The sequence below is a fragment of the Plecotus auritus genome (genome assembly GCF_963455305.1).
Source record: "Plecotus auritus genome assembly, chromosome: 2".
NCBI lineage: Eukaryota > Metazoa > Chordata > Mammalia > Chiroptera > Vespertilionidae > Plecotus > Plecotus auritus.
Window position 1 is genome coordinate 37,572,358 of NC_137771.1, and position 12,735 is coordinate 37,585,092.

Consider the following 12,735-nt stretch of genomic DNA (forward strand, 5'->3'; position numbering starts at 1 on the left):
TGGCCCTGACCTGCTGGATTCCTGGGGGCTGTGGAAGAATGGGCGGGTCTGCAGTGCTGAGGCATGGCTGGGCTGGGCTGGGGGCGGGGCTTCCCCGGCTGAGGGAGTCCTGACTGCCCCACCAGAGAGCCCACAGGGACGGTCAGCCCGAGGGTGGGAGACCCATGCGCCAGAGCCATCTCAGGAGCGGCCTCTCAGGAGCACATTCCTGCCCTTGACTTCTCCTTGCTCAGCACCACAGCGCCCGCCCGGGTCAGCCTGACCAGGTGAGAGAGAAAGGAAACAAGCTGACAGCGTCCCCTCCTCCCACAGCAGCCAGCCCACCTGCGGGTGGGAACTACGGGAGGAGAAATCTTAACCATAAATGACGATAGAAGAGTTGAATAATGTATGGCACTGGGCTTTATACGTTTGGGATCATATCTGAGTTGACTGTTTTCAGACAGAATAAAGCCCTAAGGGTGAGACTTTGCCCAGGAGGTAGGAAACGCTGATGATGGAGTGGGCCTCAGCCCCCGAGCCCATGAATCCTCACGGTGGATCTGAGTTTTCCACATGGAAGGAAACCCCCTCAGGTGAGGCACCTGGGCATTCGGCGGCCTCCTCCAGCCTCGTGGGCCCAGGAAGAATCCTGGGCAGGCACAGCTGTACCTGTGGCTACTTGCAAGTTCCTCCTGAAAAACCACTCTACCAACCGCCTCTGAGCACCTCCTCTTCCAGAACAATGAAGGGCAGGGCTAACATTCACCACCATGTGCCAGGAGTAGCAGGTCGGTCAGACCCCACATGTAATCGAAATTATACTGATTGCGTGATTGGCCTCATTATTCCCATTCTGTAGGTGAGGAAGCTCAGGCTCCTTGGGGATGTCCCATAACTATGGGTCTTTGGGTTTGGAATTCAGGCCTGATTCACACTAAAAGCTGTGCTATCCCACCTACCCTTTCTCCTTAGCCTGATGTCCACGGGAGACAGTGCGCACAGTGCCTCCTTCTGGAGGTTAAGGTAGAAATGGGCTGTTTTGCTCTTTCCAGTGGCGGCTCTGAGCAGGGCACAGAGCTGATTGGGCTGTGATAGGCACCCCACTGGGGTCTGGGTTCAGGTGACAGAGACCTTGTGAGCCTTCTCTCATGCCGCCCCAGCCCCCAGCCATGGCTCCTTTGCTGGCCATGACTCTAGCTCTCAGCCTGCGTGGCCAGGTGACACTGTTTCTGTGTATTTTTTTTTCTACCTGCCTACCTATGCTCCTCTCGGTCAGATCACATAGCGGGGAAGGACAGGAGCTCCACATGGACAGGCTGGACGCTCAGTGCCAGAGGAAAGGGTTATTCCATAGCAGAATGAGGCTGAGAGAGATGGCAGCAGAGACCTAAGGATGGAGAAAAGAGGGGAAGGAAAAGGAAGAGAGTTGCAGGCTCTTATTACTAAAGCTATGCCTGCCAGACCCATGACCCCTACCTGTGCAGCCTGGCGCCCGGCCTGGGCAAACCTCCTGGGCCCCGTGCTCAGCGACAGGCCCGGCGGCAGCTCCCAGACTGGTGTGGCGCAGGCCTGGCCTCTGAGGGCTCAAGAGGAGGCTGAGCCCAGCCCCGGCCCCTCCTGCAGGGGAGCTGGAGAGAGGCCCTGAGCTCCCACTCCAGCCCCTGGGCCTCGGGTTCTGCGGGACAGCCTCGTCCTTTCACGGGTCCCGTCCTGGGGAAAAGAGAACTCGCTCTGGGCTCAGCGTTCTCGGGACCCCTGGAGGGGTCAGATGAAGACCGAGCTCAGAGAGGGCTGTGGTGGCTGCGGTGGCTGTGGTGGCAGCCCTTGTCCCCAGGGACCTGGGCAAACAGGTTTCTCCAGACAGAGGGGCAGGGCTGACACCAGAAACTTGGCCAATGTCTGCAGCTTAGAAGAAGCCTTGGCATCGGGCCGCAGCTCATGCACAGTGTGACTGGCACCCGTGTGCACACACATGCTCACACATATGACTAGAAGCTAGTCTAGGTAAAGCTGTGGGTAGTGGTGAACACATAGAATTTCGAATCCAACCAGGCTCATGTAGGCGCCTCTGCTCACAGCATCTGAGGGCCTGGCAGCTGCCGTCTTCCCTGTGGACATCACTTCATGCAGCACCAGAGCCGAGTCCAAGAGCAAATGGCGAGCCCACGGCAGCTGTAGGTCCGGCTGAGGAGCCAGGGGAGCTGGGGGCCTCCAGCACCTCCGTGACCCCTGACCGGGGTCCATGTGTCTCCCTGTCATTGTGGGCCCGTTTCCTCCTCTGGGAAATGAGATGTCTGGAATTGTTCCTACAGTGCTGGGAACTAAACCATGCCGCAGGTCCCCCCAGCCTTTGGTCCTAACGGTCGGGGTGGAGGTGGGATCCAGCTGGAGCTGTGATTGAAAAGCAGAAGAAAGTGGGGGCTCAGAGCCCACAGGCCTTACTGTCAGGCCCGCCTGGGCCCACACCCGCCGGCACCCATCAACCCCAGAGGGTAGCCTGCTTACGACCTCCCTCCATCCAGCCCCCCCACCCCCCACCCAACCCCGCAGCCTCAGTTCCCTTGCATATGAAATGGGGAGAACTACAAGGTGAGTGTGTGCAGCGTGGACGCCTGGCCTGGCATGGCGGTACTGCCCTTGGCAGCACTGTGCTCTTCTTATCCATGTGGGAGAGGGGGCCCTGTGTGGCTCTGCGCTGGTTTTCACCCTAAGACAGTCAAGCCGCTTGGAGACGTCCTTGGTTCTGACAAATCCCAGAGCCCAGAGACACCCCAAGTGGGGTTGGCAGTGGGCAAAGGAGTGTGGGCTTCATGCTCGAGTCAATACCACCTCCCTTGCCATGTCCTTTTCAAGGGAGCTGGTGGCCGCCCCGGCCAGGGTCTCCCACGAGCATGGGACCCTCCCTGGGAAGAAGAGAAACAGGCCCTGTTCTCTGCTGCTGTTCACATGAAATCAGCTGGGGAGACTCAGGGACGCCTGGGGTCAGCGACGCGAGTCGGAGCCTGAGCTGGGCTCATGGTCCTGTCTCCACTCCGTCTATCCCGTGTCAGTCCTTCCCTAGATTCTGAGCTACATGGCTTCCACACGTGCTGTGTTTCCCCATTATAACTCCTATGCCTGTGTTAGGATGGCTCGTCTGTTCCCCCTGCTAGTGGTGGGTCCTGGAAGGCAGGGGCATCATCGAGTGCGTTTCTGTCCCTAGCACATGGCACATGCCTGGCACACTGCAGACCCCCACACTGTCATCAAATAAACGAATGATGCAGCTTATGTCAGTTTCCTCCTTTCCTCTGAAAATAACTCAAATGCATCCAAATTGTCATCGGCAGAGCCACATACCTTCGCTGAGATGATCATATACACTTAAGTTAAAAGTAGCTTAAACAAGAGAGATTTTGTTCATGTTGAAGTCTGAAGTTGAACAGAACAGGACTAGCCTGGTAGTTCACAATATTTTAAGGGACCTCAACTCCTTTACCTCACTGCTCCACCATCTCCCCCCTCAGTGTTTAAAACGGCTGCTCAGACTCCAGCCATTGCCCCTGTATTCCAGTGTACGTTTCCTAGAAATTGCACTTAGTCACATGGTCACTTCTAGCTGCAGGGAAGGATGGGAAATACCATCATTATTTTGGGTGGTCTCTACTCTATCAAGAACCTGAATTTTATTTTTGTTGATTAATGGAAAAGAATGGATGCTGGGGAATGCCAGCCATACTACAATTTATAGTCCAAATGCCAAACTGTTTTCTTACTATCATCACCCATTAGCCCTGATTTACAATTTATACGCCAAGCTAAAAGCTGGACATTCTGAATGATTGGCTTTTTATTTTTACTAGAGGCCTGGTGCACAAAATTCATGCACTGGGGGGGGGGGGCGAGGGCTGTCCTCAGGCCTGCACCCTCTCACAGTCTGGGAGCCCTGCAATTGATCACCCCATAGAGGGAGGCCCTGCCCACCTGGCCAGGGCTCCATGGTGAATCGCCCCAAAGAGGTAGGCCCTGCTCACCTGCTGCAGCCGGCTGATTGGTGGCCTGGGCCTCCCTCTTTGGGGTGATCATGGAGCCCCCCTATTGATTGTCCCACCGGCTGGTGGCCTGAGCCTCCCTCTGCGAGGCGATGGCCTGGCCCCTGACCAATCGCATCGCACCTGCCTTGGCTGGCCTGGCGCCAGTGGGTGTCATAGCATGGTAGTCCAATGGTCGTTCCGCTGTTCAGCCATCCAGTCTATTTGCATATTACACTTTTATTATTATAGACTAGAGGCCCAGTGCACAAAATTCGTGCACGGGGGAGGGGGTGTTCCTCAGCCCAGCCTGCACCCTCTCCAATCTGGGACCCCTCGAGGGATGTCCGACTGCCCGTTTAGGCCCAATCCCACCAGAGATCAAACTGGTCAAGGGGAGCCACCAGGATCGGGCCTAAACAGGCAGTTGGACATCCCTCTCACAATCCGGGACTGCTGGCTCCCAACTGCTGGCCTGCCTGCCTTCCTGATTGCCCCTAACTGCTTCTGCCTGCCAGCCTGATCACCCCCTAACCACTCCCCTGCCAGCCTGATTCATGCCTAATTGTTCCCCTGCCAGCCTGTTTGCCCCTAACTGTCTTCCCCTGTAGGCCTGGTCCCCCCCAACTGCTCTCCCCTGCAGGCCTGGGTCCCCCCCCATACTGCCCTCCCCTGCAGGCCTGGTCACCCCTAACTGCCCTCCCCTATATCCCTGGTTTCCCCCAACTGCTCTCCCCTGCAGGCCTGGGTCCCTCCCAACTGCTTTTCCCTGCAGGCCTGGTCATCCCAACTTTCCTCCTCTACCGGCTTGGTCACCCCTAACTGCCCTCCCCTGCTGGCCTAATCGCCCACAACTGCCCTCCCTTGGAGACCTGGTCCCTTCCAACTGCCCTCCCCTGCTGGCCATCTTGTGGTGGCCATCTTGTGTCCACATGGGGGCAGATCTTTGACCACATGGGGGCAGCCATCTTGTGTGTTGGAGTGATGGTCAATCTGTATATTACTCTTTTATTAGATAGGATAGAGGCCTGGTACACAGGTGAGGGCCAGCTGGTTTGCCCTGAAGGGTGTCCCGGATCAGGGTGGGGGTTCCCTTGGGGCATGGGGTGGCCTGGGTGAGGGGCCTGTGGTGGTTTGCAGGCTGGCCACGCCCCCTGGTGACCCAAGCGAAGGCCCTGGGATCTGGGGTTTATTTATTTTCTACAATTGAAACTTTGTAGCCTGGAGCGGAGCCAAGCCTTCTGCTTGCTCCATGGCGGCAGCCATTTCTGTTGGGACTTATGTATCTTCTATAATTGAAACTTTGTAGCCTTAAGCGGAGGCCTGGGCTGGCCAGGGTGTGCAGAAAGCTTGGCTTCCTCCATCGCCGCGGGCAACCCTAGCCTCCTGCTCTTTCCAGCTCTGTGGCTGCCGCCATTTCTGTTTGGGTTTATGTATCTTCTATAATTGAAACTTTGTAGCCTTGAGTGGAAGCCTAGGCCAGCAAGGGCAGGCGGAAACCTTGGCTTCCTCCATTGCCGGGGAAACCCATGCCTCCCTCCTGCTCTCTGTGGCGGTAGCCATCTTGGTTGGGTTTATTTGCATATTGGCTCCTGATTGGCTGGTGGGCGTGGCTAATGGGTGTGGCTTGTGGGTGTAGCGGAGTGATGGTTAATTTGCATATTACTCTTTTATTAGATAGGATTTCACACGTTTTTCATTTTCTAATTTGTACATAATATACAAAGAACTGAAGATAATGTTTCTTGTGAACCACAGAGAGCCAGGACTTAGACAAAAGAAACTTTCCACATCAAAAGGAGATGGAGTAAAGCCAAGTGGTTCTGCCCAGTTATTCTGAAATGTCATTTTCAGATTTTACCATAACTCTATGCTGACCATTAAAAGGTGCTTCGGAATCAGGGCCATTATCCCCTTCTTCACAGTTGAAGGAGGGTCCTGAGATGCTAGCAAGTTTCCCACAGCCTCACAGTTAGTGTCTGCAGGGCTGAGATGGAGCCCGAGGCTCCCAGCTACAAGGCTAGTGCTGTTGTTCTTTCCCCTTGTCCTCCTGCCCCAGGGCTGCCTGGGATCATAGAGGTGGGCTCCTTCCTCACAATTCCCTCAAGGATACCTGCTGTGTGTGTACTTGGAGCTGGCGACTCAGAGAAACCAGACCCAGTCCCTCTCAAGGACCCCCTGGTGTGATTTGGGAGGTCTGGTCCTTAAGCAGACTCTTAGCATACAGTGTGCTAAGTGATGTGAGAGTTTTGAACACAGGCAGGAGACAGGCATCTAACCCTTTGAGGTGCATGACATACAATTAATTTTAGGCCCCTTCCAAACTTTAGTAATCGGTCTCGGACAGGAAATGGGGTTGGAGAAGTTGGGTTGAGTTCACGCCGTAAACTAAGGACAGTCATGTTTACAACTGGTGTGGAGTGGAACAGCTGAGATGACGGGCTTTGAAATCAGGACACATTAGTTCTCTTCTCATGGAAGGCAAGTTCTCAACTCATTTTTCATGTGAGAAAACGGAGGCTCATAAGTCAGAATGCCAGCAGATGGCAGTGCAGGCCATGAGCACAGGTCTCCCATATCCAGGCAGGACCTCCCCAGCCCCAGCCGGGTGCTTTGTTTGGGTGGCTCTCCAGACCCTGGCCAGTGCTCACTGTCTGCCAGGCCAGCCCTGACCGGCCACCTGGGCTTCATTCCGTAGCTAGTAGCTGGCAGGAAAATGCCCCACCAACTGGAAAGAGGCGATCTCACCGAGGGAACAATCTGCCCCATGCCAGATTGTAATGCCTGCTCTATTAGACTCCGCTGTGTGACACCCGGACTCCAAACTCTGGTTAGACTGAGACTCCCACCTGTCCTTTCCCTCCCTGCAGGGAGTATCTCTGGAAGTTCACTCACTTCTGTAGGGCTCCTGGCTCCCATGCATTCTGAGGTGGCAAATGTGATTTGGAAAAGAAATTGCCTTTGTCACCTACAGCAAGTGGAGGTGTGCTGTAACTCACTGGCCTCAGAGAGCCTATTAAGTTTAAGGAAAATCATCTGACATGTCCTTTGATGACTTTCTAGCCAGTCACTGACTTCAACTTGGCCCTGATCAATAATGATCAATCAATAACTGATTAACCAATCATCAACTTTTAATCGCTATCATTTAAAAATCTTAGACTGTGTATCCAACCTGTGCTGGCCCTATGACTGAGGGAAATTAAGTGGAGACTGGGCCCTGTCCTTTAAAGAAATTAGCTGGAGAACTCAGAGTTGGAGGAGAGAAGAGAATGATGGATTTGAAGTAAAACAGATATAGCTTTGAATGACAACACTTCATCTTATTAACCATGTGACCTTAGGCAAGGCCCCTTACCTCCTTTGAGCTCAGTGTCTCCGGACACCTGGCTTGATAGTTGTGAATATGAAAGGAGAGAATATAAAACCTTTTGCTCACTACTAGGCCTATGGGAAGCACTCTCTCCGTGGTAACTGTCAAATGCAGGACAAATGCACACAATTATTCAAAGTGACATAGGAATTCAGCGAACAGAGTGATTTGTGCACGAATTCTCTTGTAAGGCCTTAGCTTAGTAAGCAGGTAATTCAGACCCTTGGTTGTCCCAGGACGTGGAAAGGTTGCACTTTTCAGAACCTGCAGTACAAGAGATGGCCACAAGAGGGAGAACAAGGACAAAATTTAGGATCTTTCATCCCACTGTCCCTCTGGGCAGAGCCCACCAGGGGACTGTCCTTTCTCCCCTCCCTCCCTCCCTTGTCATGTTGCTTTGGAGCTAAACTTCCACATACAATATCTGAAGATAAATGAGGGACTTACTGGGCTTTTTAATGTGAAGCAGAATGTCAAAAATTCCCAGACAGTCATGGCACGCAGGAGCCAGTGTCGAATAGCTCTGACTCCATTTCTCTCCTCTTAAACTTGAATTGTTTTTAGGTTCTCTGTGTAACTTTTCCAATATCTTTCTGGAAATATGCAAATGTATACAGTTTTCTATATCTATTTGAAACTTTTGGAAACTGTGACTATCTCTCAAACGTTCTGAAACTCCTTGAAATGCTCTAAGCTTCTGTAAAGCTCTGAAATTCTAAGCCTCTATGTGGCTGGCTTTTTCTGAATTTACCTACGTTTTGAAGCCACACATTTTTTCTGAATCTCAGAGACTCAGGCATGTATCCACCCACAGCTCATTATCATTTCACCGATGGATGCTGGGCAAAGACAGGTGCTGTTCGTGACCAAAGCTCTCCCCCGACTCAGCAGCTCAGGCTTTCACCCACCGCCGAGCACTGCGCTACCCCTTCCCTTGCTTCAGAGGAAAGTGGATCAGATCCCTCCCACACAGGAGGTTTCAGGGAGAATCGGAGCAAGAGGAGAGAGCCAGGCCTTCGGAGTCAGTCAAACCCACGTTTGATTGTTCTATTCCTCACCTTACTTTTTGTGCAACATTGAGTAAATTGTTTCCCCCCTTGCAAGTCTCTCATCCCAAACTAGTTACAATAATAGTGAGATTGAGGTCAGAGGATGGAGACTTCAGTGGGGACCACAAAAACTAGTGCCTTACAGTATGAAGAGGGACCCCTGGCTGCAAGTAAACCCAGTGGTACCATGGCTTTACTGGTGGAAAAGAGAATGTGATTAGAATGTTTCAGTTAAAAAACATGAAAAGAACTAAGGAAGAGGGGAAGGGGGTGGTTTTTGTGTTATTTCCCCCCCTAAATGCAGATCCTGCTATTTCTGTATCTTTGGTTATTTGGCTAGGAATACTTGCCAGAAGTGTAAAATTACTAGGTAAGTAATTTAAGAGAGGACTATGAAAGCCAGGATTTTAAAAAAATATATTTTTTTATTGATTTCAGAGAGGAAGGGAGAGGGAGAGAGACATAGAAACATCAGTGATGAGAGAGAATCATTGATCGGCTGCCCCACACTGGGAATTGAGCCTGCAGCCCAGCATGTGCCCTGACCTGGAATCAAACCAAGACCTCCTGGTTCCTAGGTTGACGCTCAACCACTGAGCCACGGTTGTGGGGCAAAACCAGGATTTATTGATCAGGCTTCAGGGTATGAAGAGAGGAGAGAAGGGTTCTCCCCAAAGCAGCACCGGGCAGGGATCAAACGTGGACAGAGGAAAAGACAGGGAGCTGCTCTAGAATGGGGGTAAAGGATTCACCCCCGCACTGGCCAGGGCAGGGCGAGGCATGTCCTCTCCTCCTTCCACCCATCCAGCCTCCACCCTAAAGCCAGAGAGAACTCCCCAAATGTCACTCTGAGCATGTCACTCCCAAACCCCACACTCTGCTTAAAACCAGGAATGTGAATAAAGCTTGCTAGTGCCCTTGTGCTCTGCCTGCAGCTTCATTTTGCCTCAAAGCTCCTCCTCTTCGCTCTCTGCACTCCCTTCACTGTGGTCATCCATTTCCTGGCAGAGCTGTGCTCCCTGCCACTGCACGGCCTTTGGCCTCTGCCTTTGCTGCTGACTTGTCCAGGGACTCCCTTCCCCCACCCCTTGCTTTGTGGTCTGAAATATTCATGTTCTTCCCATTGAGCTCCAGAGAGCAGGGATTGGCCTGATTTTGCTCATCATAACATCATCTGTGTCGACGTAAGAAACATCCAAACCTGCAAAGTTCTTAAAAACCAACAAAAGAAAGATCAACTGTGCGAAGGAGACCTGGAGGAGGGACACATGCTGGCATTCAGAGAAAACAGAAATACAATTTTGGGGAAAGATACTCAATTTCATTCAATAAAAAAGGTAAAATATAAGCACTATGAGAATTACTTCTCATCTGTAACTTTGGAAAAGGTGAAGAGCTCTGGTACCTGTAATGTCTCACATAGTGACCCACCTGGCAAGCTCACGTGTGCTCTGGTGGAAATGTATATTGGTAACTACTTTCGAACATTTTCAAGAAAATAAAATAGCACATAACCTTGATCAGCAGTTCTACTCATTGGAATATTTCCTGCCTATGAACTTACAGGTTTGCTCAAAAACATGTGTAAGATGTTTGTAGCAGCATTACTTTCATCAGCCAAAGACAGGATGCCAAAAAAAAAAAAAAATGTGCATCAGTAAGATTTCTGCTGTTTAGCAAGTAACATTTGCGAGGAAATTTTTATCTTTTACGTCATTTGTTGTCTCAACTTTTATTTGTTTCTACATAAGCTATATTTATTTCTGCTTTGCATAGACCCCCCTACACAGGCAAATTTATCGCCTGTCGGTTCCCACTAGCCTATTCCTCCTTTTCTCATTGGAATCCCCACTCCCCTGATAACTCACATGGATTCCAACATGGATCCCTATCCTGGGCACTTCCTCACTGTGTGAAAGACACATAAACTGAGTCTCCTCAATATGAATATTGGGTTCACCAGGGCAAATATTAAGTCTTCTTCATCTGCTTCTCCTAGGAATTTAACACAAATCCAGGTACGTGATAAAGAAGACTTACTGATTAGAAATCATTAGCTTTACCCAACCGTAAGCTGGATCCTATAGTACATGCCCTCATTACATAATTATGTATAAACCCGAGGAACCATGGCTGTGTTTTTGAATAGCTGATGTAGCCATAGCTCAGACAGGTAGGAGAGTCAAGCCTGAACTTGGTGTTATCATCTGAGGGAGGAGCATGGGAACAAAGTATCTATCTGGTGAGAGACGGTCTGTAGTTTCTATTACACCTGTGATAACAAGTGAGGAGGGATCAGAAACAGCGATAACAGGAGTGTCTGCAGCACTGAACTCTCCAGTACTGTTGCTAGATAAAAATGTAAGACTCCCAATTAAATTTAAATATCAAATAAGCAGGTATCAATGTAAGAACATCTAAACCTGTCGAGAATTTTTAGAAGCGTTTACTTGAGCCAAACTGAAGACATATGCTAGGGAGCAAGATCTCAAATGCTCTGGAGAATAGCAGATCACAGCTTCTCTTGTGCATCTGAAATTAAGGAGGGGACATAGGAAGATTGCATGAAGGTGTGAGAAACAAGGCAGGATTCAATACCAGGGTAGTTATGTGCTCTTTTGTAGGTGTTCACAGCTTATTTCAAAGGTGTGTTAACCTAGATGTACAGAAACAATGGACATTGCTTGCTTGAGGCAAAGATAAACCTTTTTTTTTTTCAATCTTCACCCTAGTATATCTTTTCCATTGATTTTTTTTTTAAGAGACAGTGGAGGGGAGGGAGGAGGGGAGACAGAGAGAGCGAGAAACATTCATATGAGAAGGTTGCCTCCTGCATGCGCCTGGTCGGGGCCTGGGGATCAAGCCTGCAAAGGAGGTACATGCCCTCGACCGGGAATTGAACCTGTGACCCTTCAGTCCTCTGGCCGATGCTCTGAGAGAAAATGGCCAGGGCAAAGATAAACTTTTTAACTAAAAGTTATATGCCAGAGACATGATTACCCACTGTGACCAGCTCAGTTAGGAATTTATGCTATCACCCTGTGAGGTTACTTTTCATAGAACACCCCCCCCTTTTTTTTTAATCTACACCAGCATAATGTCAGACACATAGTCAATACATAGTTCCTTCCTTCCTTCCTTCCTTCCTTCCTTCCTTCCTTCCTTCCTTCCTTCCTTCCTTCCTTCCTTCCTTCCTTTCTCTCTCCCTCTCTCTCTCTTTCTTTTCCTCACCCGAGGGTATTTTTCCATTGATTTTCAGAGAGAGTGGAAGAGAGATGGAAAGACAGAAAGAAATATCATATATATGTGAGAGAAGCACACTGATTGGTTGCCTCCTGCATGAGCCCTGACCAGGCTGGAGAGAAGCCTACAACCAAGGTACATGCCCTTGACTGGAATCGAATCTGGGACCCTTTGGTCCGCAGGCTGATGCTCTATCCACTGAGCAAAACCAGCTAGGGCTGAATTTCCTTGTCAGCATGAAAGATCTTCATGCTATCAGATTTCACTTGTAGAAAAGTACATGATATTGATCTTTTATTGCTCTTCCCTTTTCCTTTCTGGGGAAGGTGGGGGTGAAATCTTGAATCATGACTATCAGGGCTTTGGCATTGGCAAAGGGCTGATCAGGGGGTGGGAGAGGCGTGATGGTTTCTGTGATGCATCTGGGGGAGGAAGGAAATTCCAGGCAGTTCCCAGGAGCCATCTGCTTTGCCAATGTAGATGCTCTCCCCAGGTGGCCACCTTGGTTCTGGGAATTGAATCTTAATGAATGGATGATAAATAGATACACAGAGACACCCCCTAAAGCCTTAAAGGAGCTGGCACTCTTCACCAGCAGGATTCTCTTACTTCTCATATGGCTCCCAGCCATGATGTTTTCTCTGTAAATCTCTTTTCAAACCAATTGTGGCTTAAAACCTGATTGGTGGAGTCAGACAAACCTAAATTTCAGTGTCCACTCAGTTACTTACCAGCTGTGACTTCAAAAAAAGTATCTTAACCTCTTTAATCAGCACCTTGTGATTGGTATAGGGACCACTACAATGGTATTCTTACAGCGGGAGAGAGAGATTGGGCTCAACTCCAAAGGAAGCATGGACAAGCAGGAATTTACAGCCAAGGAGCAGGTGGAAATCAGTCCATGGAAAATTACTAAGAAGAAACATCAGAAGTAAGGGGTTTTCTGGCTAAACCAACCTGACAGGATTCTTTGCTGAAGACATGTCTGGGTGATTGGACGTCACGTGGGGATGATGGAGGAAGTCACTGGCCAGACATTGAGGGTGGTCAGATATTGCGGGTGGGGGATTCCAGTTAA